This window comes from Podarcis melisellensis (genome assembly GCF_964234715.1).
Source record: "Podarcis melisellensis genome assembly, chromosome: 2".
Taxonomy (NCBI): domain Eukaryota; kingdom Metazoa; phylum Chordata; class Lepidosauria; order Squamata; family Lacertidae; genus Podarcis; species Podarcis melisellensis.
Genome location: NC_138529.1, coordinates 68,827,024 through 68,838,742, shown reverse-complemented (window position 1 = coordinate 68,838,742; position 11,719 = coordinate 68,827,024). Strand labels below are relative to the sequence as shown.

Genomic DNA, 11,719 nt, shown 5'->3' with positions numbered 1-11,719 from the left:
CTTTGGACGCTTCTCTGTGACTGGGAAGGTAGCAGCAATGAGGGGGTCATGGTCCTGGGTTGGCTTCGGGACGCATATAAGTTTTGCTATAGGAGAACCTGATTGCAAACGCGCCTCGCGATCAGAAAATACAGTCACATAGGGGTCATTTTGATGTAATCCATGTAAAACATCTGGAACAAGGTGGATCCCTTGCTGCAAAACCTCTGACAGTGGAAAAACAAGGCATTGTGCTGAAGAAGAAAAACCAGCCCCTATCGACACCCTGGCTTGGTGTGGTACAAAGGGGACTGGCAGGTATAAGTCCTGAATTAAAAGGAGGCGAGGTAAAGCCGGAGGTGGGATGGCTGGAGAATGCACTGGATCCCCTATTGTTGAGCCTGGGCCCGGGGTGGGCCCGACTGCCGGTTTCCCGTCGGCTGATTTTGCTGGTTCTGCTGAGGCGTGGCGGAGCGACACTGATTGGCCCAGTGGAAACCTTTTTTGCAAATGGGGCATTTTTTGCTAGGACGACATTGCTCTGTATTAGATCTGCACTGTGCACGAAAATGGCCCACTTTGCCACATCCATAGCAGGTTTTATCCTTTGCAGGATTTTTGGACACAGTGGAGGATAGAGCTGCGGCTAGCAAGCGAGCTTTATGTATCTCAGTCCCCACCGATTGGCAGGCTTTAAGCATATCTGCAATGGCTACATTGGGAGTTGCCATCAAAGGGCGTAGTGCTTGCTTACAGTCCTCATTCGCATTATCAAACGCAAGCTGGCGGACAATCACTTCTTGGGCTGCTACGTCCTGAACTTGCCGTTTAAGGGTGTTATACAAGCGATCGACAAATTGTCCATAAGGCTCTGTAGGACCTTGTCTAACGCTCCCCCATCGGCCATCGCGCTCAGTTTTGTCATCAGGGACAGAAGCCAAGGCCTCCTGAGCAGCAGCCGTAGTGGCCTCCCAATATTGAGGATCGAGAGTTAGCTGTTGGGCAACAGTAAGAAAGTTGCCTCCTCCCGTTAACCCATCGAGGACATCAGCTTGGGTTAACATGACGGGGGCTGGGGGTGGGGCGGCACCAGCAGCGGCAGCAGCCAAAGCAGCCTGATGATTAGCCAATGCAACATTATTAAGATTATTCCGAATCCCATCAACACGACGTTGGCAGGCCCAGTGCCAAGCTTGTATAAACAAAATCATTTGATGAGGCTGCATTACAGTGCGGGCCAACAGCTTAACATCCTCTGGTATCAAATTTTGTTGAAAAATAGTGCCTAACAAACCCAGGGTGTAAGGAGATTGCAAGCCATTGTTCTGGACAGAGGAATACAGTTCTTTTATGAATCTCAAATCAAACTGTTCGTGCCGGGCTGGGCCTCCCCCTGGCGCGGCAGGAGCAATCACAGGAAAAAGATTAGGAGTTGTAGAATCAAAAGCTAGCAACGGAGCAGCGGCGCGAAGAGATTCTTGAAGTGGGGTGGAAACGGTGCCAGATGCCTTGGGCAGAGGAGGTGGAAGAGCGGGGGGTGCTGCAGAATTTGAAGAATGCAGGGGAGTGACAGGATGAGGCGAAGAGAGAATGTCCGGAGGTTTAGGAGGAAGGTTTGAGGCAGGCAAAGCGGGAACCGGGGGGGCGTCTGAGGAAGCTGGTGCAGCAGCCAGAAGAATGTTTGAAGGAGTTAAGCACGACATAGCTTTGTAGACGTTACCCCAGGCATGTAAAACCTTTACATCAATCTGCGGATGATTTTGAAAGAAGTGTCCAATTTTTTTCCAATCGTCTAACCCCCAATTTCCATCCTGGGGAAACCACGGGCAGTGGGTGTCCAGGGCTTTTATAAGGGACTTAAGGTCAGCTTTCCGAACAGCAAGGTTGTTACTGGCCAAAAGGAATTTAAGGTCTTTAAAAAATTTTTTCTGTGGTGCAGAGAGAGATTTTCCCATGATTGCAAGAGTTGCAAGAAAGAGCAGGGAGCACTTACCGAGGGATCCTTAGGAGGATGAGGGAGGCGCCTTTTGCCCTGTCCGGGCGGAGATAAGTGCTGATCCAGAATCACATTCACACGGGAGCTCTCACCGGGGATCCACTACGTGGATGAACGACGCGTCTGCAGCCCTGCCGGGCGAGGTGAGGCTGAACGTTGTAAAACAGCATGAAGTCCGAAAGAAATCACACGGGAGCACTCACCAGGGATCCACAACGTGGATGAACGACGTGTTGGTGAGTGCTGAACAATGAAAAACAACGTGAAGTCCGAAGGCAGTCACACGGGGCACCAATTGTCGAGTTGCAGCTCGGCATCCAAAGAAAAATCAGTCTCACACCATAATAGGTTCCGAAATATGGCTGCCCCTAGGGCTCATGCAGCACAGCTTTTATTGTGTGAAATCAGAAAGATACAAAGTACAAGCCAAGCAATTTGTTCTAGCAAGCAGATAAGAACCTTCGCACTAGACCATGCGAGCATCAGGCCATGCCACGTTAGCCAATCATATAGGACAGCACGAGCTGTCCACGCGCTGTTCATGTTCCAAGGATGCTTCTAGCTATGAAATCACCCTATAACAATAAGAACTTTGCTCATGCTCTCATGTACAAGCAATCATTTTCCCACATGCGCACACTTCAGGTTACGAGCTCTGCTAACCCGGAAGTACAGTAGTAGCTCCCGGTTGCAAACTTTGCCCCGGGATGTGAGCGGGAGGCACGTGCACAGTGGGAGGCGCCATTAGCGAAAGCACGCCTCAGAATAAGAACGGTTTCAACTTAAGAATGGACCCCCAGAATGAATTAAGTTCGTAACCAGAAGTACCACTGTATTTTTATTGCTATGAGAATTGTTGCTCTGTATCCAAGACAGGAATACCAAATTGTTCCCCTGAGCAAGTTGCAGCAATTTCACTTTTACTCTCTTAAGTAAAATATATCCTGGCAATCGTTTTCAGCAGAGTTCAGGAACCACTGTCACTCTTGAGGGCCACATTTCCTCCTGGGCAATGTGCCAGAAGGGGCAGAGGCAAAAGTGGGCAGAGTAACTAATAAGATTTTTTACCCTTTGTACAATAAGGTAGAAAGGGTAAACATACACTCACACATACCCTATCATCCATCCAGAAATGCAAGAACTATTATGGGTGTTTAGGGCCACATTCCACAGGCAATGTTTGCAAAGGGCAGGGTAAGTTACAAGATTTGGGGCTTATTTTTCTATATTTTCTGTCAGAAAACAGATTCTCTTGAAATTAACTGCAAATAATTAGCTTACTAAATTTTACTCATAGTTATGCTGGTTTCCCCAGCTGAAGCATATATACAAATAACTAATAAAATTAAAAGGCATAAGACATAAGGGCCAAACACTAATTTATTTTTTGTTAACACATTCCCTAATTTCCTATCACTTTCATATTATACACAAATTCTAACCAGCTTGATCTTCAATGCTGTGTGTGCAGTAGAGCTGAAGAGCATAAATAAACATGCACAGAGAACATTTTATAATAAATGGAATATACATTATAGCTGCAGGCCAAAGTTGATATTAACATTTATTGTTTGGTGTACAAAACTTGATTCCTGCTGTGTTTCTTTTCAAAGAAGATCATCAAAGGCTGTAAAAAGCTTTTACTGTATTATAAACTCCCACTTGATAACTATAATCATTATTTCGAGCAAGCATTGCAGAGACACCTTGCTTGTGTAATAGCATATAATATTTTCTCTCAAATTCTAGAAAAGGTATTTCAATGGGGTGGCTGTTGAAAGAAATGTTAAAACTGTCTATATTTCAGTGGCGTACAACCTGCTTTTCGTGCAGAAGGTTCTGGATTCAGTCCCCACCATCTCCAGGTAGGTCTGGATAATCCCTGCCCTAAACCCTAAGGCAGGCATCCCCAAACTCAGCCCTCCAGCTGTTTTGGGACTACAGCTCCCATCATCCCTAGCTAACAGGACCAGTGGTCAGGGTGATGGGAATTGTAGTCCCAAAACAGCTGGAGGGCCAAGTTTGGGGATGCCTGCCCTAAGGAGCTGCTAGCAGCAGGTGAAGGTTAGGGATGGGGGAATTATTTTGAGGCCAAGGACTGCATTCCTCTTATTCAACTTCCTGGGGGTAAACATGCAAAAGTGGACAGACACACATAAGTGAATTTTACCTTTGTAAAGTAAGACACTTTACACATGCACACACCTCTCTCTTTCATCAAGGCAAGCTGGAGACATTATCAAAGTTCAGGGACACATTCCAGTCAAGGAAAAGGCATTCAAGGAGAGTGCCAAGTGGGGTTCGAGAGAGATGTAGTACAGGGAAGAGCCCATTTGGCCCGGGGCCTAAGTTGCTCATCCTGATTCCTGGTACAGGCAATGGTCTGAATTTCTCTAAGACAGTTTCTTATGGCTTTGACAGTAAATAACTCTGGTGAACTCGCTTTATATTCCACGGGAGAGGGGATAGGACAAGTTGCCAGGCGGAGAGAGGGGTCCAGGACTAAGCTTTTTGCAATGTTTTGAAGATGGGCGAGGACAACAAAGCCAACATCCCTTGTGGCAGGCAACCATTCCGCAGTTATCTTTTAGGGAAGTTTGATGTTTTATCACTTTTTATTATTACTATTAATATTCTGTTGGAAGCCACCCAGCGTGACTGGGGTATAAATAATAAATTATTATTACTAATATCATCATCATCGGCAAAAGGGGTTCCAGGTTTCTGCAGTGATTTAAGACCAAACAAGAACAAAAGGCAAACGAAGAGGAACGCCCGACCTTTGAAGAACTCTCTACCCTCTCGCCGTGGGGCAACTTGTTTCTTTCCCCCCACGCACCCCCGTTGTGGGGCAACCGTAGACTCAGAAAAAGCAAAGGACAAATTCTCGAAGGAAGGGGCTCATCCTGCGATTGCTCTTTTTCCCGATATGCGCGCCACGGCAGGTGCCCGTCACACGCCCGGCCCTGTTTTTCCTGAACTCCTTCCTGCTCGCCTAGCCCAGCCCAAACACCTCAGCCCGTGCGGACGCAGGTGAAGGTAGGAGGAGGCGCGGCCTTGACTCCTGCTTTACCTCCGCTGCACGTAAACATGCGCACACCCAGTCCCGGCTCCCTCACCGCCCCCCCCCCCGCCCCTCCAGGCTTCCTCCTTCGACGCCGTCGGGAAAGTTAAGAGCCTGTTCACAAATAGATTGCGTCCTTTTATAGCGCCTCCTCCCAGCAGCCCCCGCGCCGCGGCCGCCGATTGGCCGCCGAGACGCGAAGGGGCGGGAACGCGCACGTCGCGTTTTTTTGTATGAGAGCGTGAACGCGCTTTCCTCTCGGCTCGACCCGCCCCGCCGGTTTCCGTTCCTCCTCAGCCGCTGCCGGAGTTTGGGCCCGTAGAAGGAGAAAGGAAGCAGCGCCGGGGAGACGCAGCGGAGGAGCCCTTTCAGGTAGAGGAGTCGGAGAGGCCGCGGGGTCAGCGAAGGGGGCGAGGGCGGCGGGCGGCGAGGAACGCGGGAGCGGAGAGGCTCCTGGCCCTGCGTGGCCGCTCCCTGTGCGGCCTGCCCCACCCGACAGCCAGTGGCCACTAAGGGAGCGGGAATTTCCTGCGCTCTTCCTGGTGAGGCGGTTAGAGTAGGAAGTGCCCACACACACACACACACACTACGTGGGCGGCCGAGGGGCTCGTGGCCACAAGCTAAGGCGGGGTGGGGGTGGGGGGAGCGGGAGGGGAGCCTCCCGCTGTCTGTGGGTGACGGGGCCGCCCGAGCCTTTTATTTTCCTGGTGCGAGAGGAGGTGGCTCAGCCGCCGCCTTCCCCCTTTGGGTGGAGTTCGGGAACTGCCTGTTCCAAGCGGGTGGCGGGTCTCCAGGTGAGCCTAGCGGGGATGCCAGGCGGGGGCTCCCCACGGCGGCCCTCCTTTAGCTTTAAAACATAAGTTTCTGTCGATTGTTTGGGGTGGAGGAAGGGAGGGTGGTGTTTCCTCTCTTGTTTGTCGAGCTGCTCTTTTCCCTCCTCGGCGGCCTTGGCGTTCTTTTTTTTTAAGCAAAAATAACTCTTGAAAATACCATGAAAAGTGCCCGAATGTGCAGCGCTGGGTTTTAGATTTCGCAGAGCCTCTGGGCTGTGTAGTGGTGTAGCCCCGGCGCTGAATCTTTGTAAGGGTTTCTTCTCCAGAAGTGTGTGGGTGTTCTCAGATCATAATAGGAGGCCCAAATGGAGAAGACACGCTGTGTGACTGAATAACGTTGTGTTTTGCTGAATAATGTACTAGAAGCATGCAGTTAACTTCCATATTTGCTGCTGATTTAGATTTTCATCCTGGTAGCATTCTGTCGCATCATCAACTTCAGTTTTGTTCTTGGTTTTTGTTTGTTTGTAGAGGCTTCTTTACATGAACTTAACTGATTGCCTCATAAGACAAACAATGCAAGGGGTTGATGTGACCTGATGCGAATTGCAGCTGAAGCCAAACAGGTTTTTTCTCAAATGTACAGTCACCCTCAAGAGTCACTAATCAGACCCAAATTTCCTTTACAATTTATTTTGAAATAACTTTCGCTAATTATTTGGGATCTGTTCTTAATGTGTATTTTCAGCATGGTGGGTCAATCCGTAATATATAACACATACGTTTCAGTAATCCTTGTGATAGCCCTGTAAGGCAGACCAGTATCAGTTTCTCATACTGCAGATGGAGTTCAAGCCAAGAGGACAGTGACTTGCCCAAGGCCATCTAAGCGTGTTGATGGCTAAATTGGCAGGTCTTCTCAAATTTTTTAGCAGAATGTTTTTATATAATCCAATGCTGAGTGGGTTCAAATGTCTACTCTTTCATGAAGCTCATTGCATGATGTTGGTCAGTCATTATCTCTCAACTTAAACCTACCTCACAGGGTGTATGTGAGGCCGAAAGCAGAGGCCCTTCTCTTGGAAAAAGGGTGGTGTAAAAATGTAGTAATAAAATTATAGTGTTGACCCTTTTTTGGTTAGAATTATAGGGAGCAATTTATCTTTGCAACAATAATAATAATAATGGGTGGAATTCAATGACCCACTACGGTAATATGATCATTCTGTCAGTGCAAGCACTGCTTGGCAGGTAGAACATCTCCTCCCCGTGTGCTGTTCTAGAGGTTTTAGGTATTCAGAGCAGATTGTGGGAGAAGGTGAAGGGCTCCATTGCACTAGGAGGTCTTAGGCTACCAGGTTAATTCAATCCAGCTCAATGTAGTAAACAACAACAACAACCCCCTAAATACTCAATGTTATGCTGTTCTAGCTCTCTGGTGTCGTTAACAATATGATTCAACACTTGTAGAATATACAGCAGGTTTTGAAACCTTTTCTGTATCTAACCTGTCTTACATTTTAGTCTGGAAGAATAGATCAGTTTGGTAATGCAGCCAAAGACCCAACCCACTAGGTGTGAATAAATAACCAAATTAGTAGCAGTGGCCTGTAATGCTTCCTGTAGCAATATTTACTCTAGAAGTAGCAGACAATTAGTGATCAGCATTCATATTCTTATATAGCCCATTCCACATTCTGTAGGTTAATATCTTTTCCTGATAGCCACCTGTCAAATAATATTTATGGACTCTAAAGTAACTGTTGTGATTGGTGGGGTTGCTATGGTAATGCTGTAGGTTTAACACTGCAGTGGGAGGGCTGTGTAAGCATAGCTAGGAAGAGGAAACGTTTATGCAATATTCTGTGTCTGAAATGTTTCAAAGGGTAGGAAAGATTGAGAAGTTGTACTCAAATTACCTACAAATTGCTAGAGTATGTTGGGCTTGGTTGCCACTATATAATTAGGAATTTCTGTCTGGCTTAAAGTGTTATGATAAACAATGAAAGTACAGTAACTGAAAATGTGGTTTTTTTTCCCTTCCCTTTCCAATAGCATACTATAGGTGTAGGGAACCTTTGGCTGTCCAGATGCTGCTGGACTCCATCTCTCATCCTTCCTGACCATTGGCCATGCTTGCTGGGGTTGTAGTTCAGCAGCATCTGGAGAACCAAAGGTTTCCCACACCTGGAATACTACATGAAAATTACCATTCAATTCTTTACATGCATAGTGTATTATGCTTGTTTTGATTTAATGAATCTGCTTAAACACTTGCAATTGTAACAGTGATCAATAAGGATTTGTGCCCTTTTCCCAGCAGAAGTTCTTCTCAAGCACTGTCTTCTCTACCCAGTGAACCAGCCTACTTTATTGCTGTCACAAACTCTACTTTCATCCATACTTCCTTGGATTGAATATTGCAAGCTTGCTATTTGCTCTCTCCTTATTTTCCTGAAAAGTAGCCAGCAAACTAATCTATGGGGGCACTGTCATACAGTGGTTCCGCTCCTTCCTCCTGGGCCGTGTCCAGAAAGTGGTGGTGGGGGGTGAGTGTTCAGACCCCTGGGCTCTCACTTGTGGGGTGCCTCAGGGTTCTGTCCTCTCCCCCATGCTTTTTAATATCTATATGAAGCCGCTGGGAGAGATCATCAGGGGGTTTGGACTGGGTGTTCATCAGTATGCAGATGACACCCAGCTCTACCTCTCCTTTAAATCAGAACCAGTGAAGGCGGTGAAGGTCCTGTGTGAGTGCCTGGAGGCGGTTGGAGGTTGGATGGCGGCTAACAGATTGAGGTTGAATCCTGACAAGACAGAAGTACTGTTTTTGGGGGACAGGAGGCGGGCAGGTGTGGAGGATTCCCTGGTCCTGAATGGGTAACTGTGCCCCTGAAGGACCAGGTGCGCAGCCTGGGAGTCATTTTGGACTCACAGCTGTCCATGGAGGCGCAGGTTAACTCTGTGTCCAGGGCAGCTGTCTACCAGCTCCACCTGGTACGCAGGCTAAGACCCTACCTCCCCGCGGACTGTCTCGCCAGAGTGGTGCATGCTCTAGTTATCTCACGCTTGGACTACTGCAACGCGCTCTACGTGGGGCTACCTTTGAAGGTGACCCGGAAACTGCAATTAATCCAGAATGCGGCAGCTAGACTGGTGACTGGGAGTGGCCGCCGGGACCACATAACACCGGTTCTGAGAGATCTGCACTGGCTCCCAGTACGTTTCCGAGCACGATTCAAAGTGTTGGTGCTGACCTTTAAAGCCCTAAACGGCCTCGGTCCTGTATACCTGAAGGAGCGTCTCCACCCCCATCGTTCAGCCCGGACACTGAGATCCAGTGCCGAGGGCCTTCTGGCGGTTCCGTCATTGCGAGAAGTGAGGCTACAGGGAACCAGACAGAGGGCCTTCTCGGTAGTGGCGCCCGCCCTGTGGAATGCCCTCCCATCAGATGTCAAAGAGATAAAGAATTACCTGACATTCAGAAAACATCTTAAGGCAGCCCTGTTCAGGGAAGTTTTTAATATGTAATGCTGTACTGTTTTTAACACTGATTGGGAGCCGCCCAGAGTGGCTGGGGAAACTCAGCCAGATGGGCGGGGTATAAATAATAAATTATTATTATTATTATTATTATTATTATTATTATTATTATTGTCAGGGTTTCTGGGAGAGAGGAGGAGATGACAGAGGAGACGGAGAGCGAGTGGGAGGAGGGGCAGAAGGATGAGGAAGAAGATGACGGAATTCTGAGGGAATCCACGAGTCTGAGCAGCGAGTCAGAGGATTCTCAAAAGGGGGTTACCTTAATCAAGCAAAAGGGAGGAGAAGGGAGAAGCGGAGAGGAGCCCAGTGGAAGACAGACGCAGCAAGAGGCGTCTCAGCCGGAACGGAGTAAAGGGGGTGGAGTCGTCAGCCTCTCGGAGGGAGCAGGATTAGGAGAGAACAGAGAAAGGGGGTTGGAGCAAGGTGTTCAGCCGGAAAGGGTGGAGAGCAGAACAAGGGGTGGTGTAGCGGTCGAAAGAAAGGTCAGCAGCAACGTACGCGCGCCAAGTTCAAACGTAGAGGCGCGCGGAAGTGGAGAGAGCTCAGGGGAGGAGCCCGGCCCTAAAGCCAGAAGGAGGGGGGAAGAGGCGGCAGAGGATTCAGCCTCAGGCGAGTCACGGAGAGAGGGAACCCAGGGGGGCAGGAAGACCCTGCGGAAAAGAAAGGAGAGGAAGAGGTGGTCTAGAGCCAGGCTATTAAGTTGGTGTGGAAGAGGGGAGGAGTCAGAGGGGACTTCAGCGGTCTAACGTGACAGACGTACGGCCACGATGCTGAACTGTACGAGAAGCAGAAATCTTCAATAAACTTTTCCTGTAAATAAACTGCAACGGAGTGAGGTCTCTTGTGAGCTGGGACCCGTCCTGGGTGGCCGTGACAATTATTATTATTATTATCTATGGCTTTGACTAAAACATTTCCACACATACTTCATGTATATTATTGCTTTGTTTAAATGTTTCAAGATCTGTCCATATGATCTACAAGCCTGTCTTTACAGTATTATCTTGAGCCTCTTGTGCTCCAGTACTTTTTTGCAGGGAGGGTGCATACATTTTATCCCTCACCCAGTTGCTTTTTAATTGTCAATTAGAAGGATTTAGAGTATCTAAATTACATATTTTGGAATGAAAAAAAAAACCTTTCACATAGGTAAACTGGCCTTGAATATGATTTTTTCTCAGCTGGTCACTGGTACTGCCCTAGTACCCTTTAGAATTTCACTAAATCAGTAGAAATTGCACCTTCAGATGTGTTTGATGTTTGTAATGCTTCTCATGAAATGAGTTCTGTCACTGATTACTGTTGTAGAAAATTTGATTTGGTCATTTTTAAAAGTCCATTCTCAATGCCTTCCAACAGAGCAATTATTTCATTTTGCGGAACTGAAAGTTGAATACCCACAATTAGAAATAATGCATCTACTGTTAATTGCACAGTTAAAGGTGTAAGGAGAAAACAGTTCATAGTTGGGACAAGCCTCTAAAGATCACTTGAGGTGAAAGCACTCTTTTTTCCATTTATTTATTTTTTTGCAACTTATCTCATATTGGATCCACATATCACACTTCTACAGGTGATATTTTCTACACAACCAGAAAGAGGCATGTGGACATTGAAGGTTATGCTTGGGGACCATCATCCTCTCAAGACTCCTTAACTTCTGCAGAGGAGGCAGGCTCTATCAGTTCAGTGAATGAGAGCTCCCTTTTGTTCTCTTAACCATCTCTTAGTTCTTTCTTTGCAATTTTGGACTCGAGATGTTTTGAGATAGAATCAAATGGAACAATCATAAGGGAGGTGTGTTCCCTTGGAATCACCAAATGAATTTTCTCAGAAGGTTAATTTCTGACTTATTTTCTGACTTATTCACACATGATGCAATTAGTTATCTAATTATGCTGTTTTTACCTGCTTCTGCCAGCATTGTGTGTACTGTACAAGTATAGAAGAAAATTGTTGTTGTTGTTGTTGAAAATATATATTTCAATGTATAGCAATTAATCCACTTAGCTTTTTAAATCTAGCTTCTCAATACACAATAATAATCTGCAGATATTTTAAAAAGAACTATGCACCTTAAACTAGCCAGACATAGATTTTTAAAGTACTGTGAAAAGTTTGTAGTGTTGGGAACAACTGTGTAGAAAGTTTCACAATTTGAGGGCCAGCATTGAAAAGTTCCTACTGATCAATTGACCTTACAAGAAAGCCTCTGAGGCGGATCATAATGCCCAGACAGGCTCAATCAGATGTAGGTGGTCCCCGGAGTAGTGTGGTCCCAAACTGTTTAGAGCAGGCATCTCCAAAGTCTGTTTCGGGGGCCTAATCTGGCCTGCCAGTCAATTTAATCCGGCCCCCGTGGCA

The 11,719-nt window shown here is 47.1% G+C and overlaps 1 protein-coding gene across 1 annotated transcript in view; it reads left to right on the top strand.

Annotated features, from left to right (window-relative positions):
• The first annotated feature begins 5,256 nt into the window (after window positions 1-5,256).
• The window catches only part of RHOA (ras homolog family member A), a 29,970-nt gene continuing 23,507 nt past the window's right edge, over window positions 5,257-11,719 (top strand). The window contains exon 1 of the mRNA XM_081900405.1: window positions 5,257-5,411. The gene's annotated coding sequence lies outside the window, so the exon portion shown is untranslated. The remainder of the gene's footprint in view (window positions 5,412-11,719) is intronic.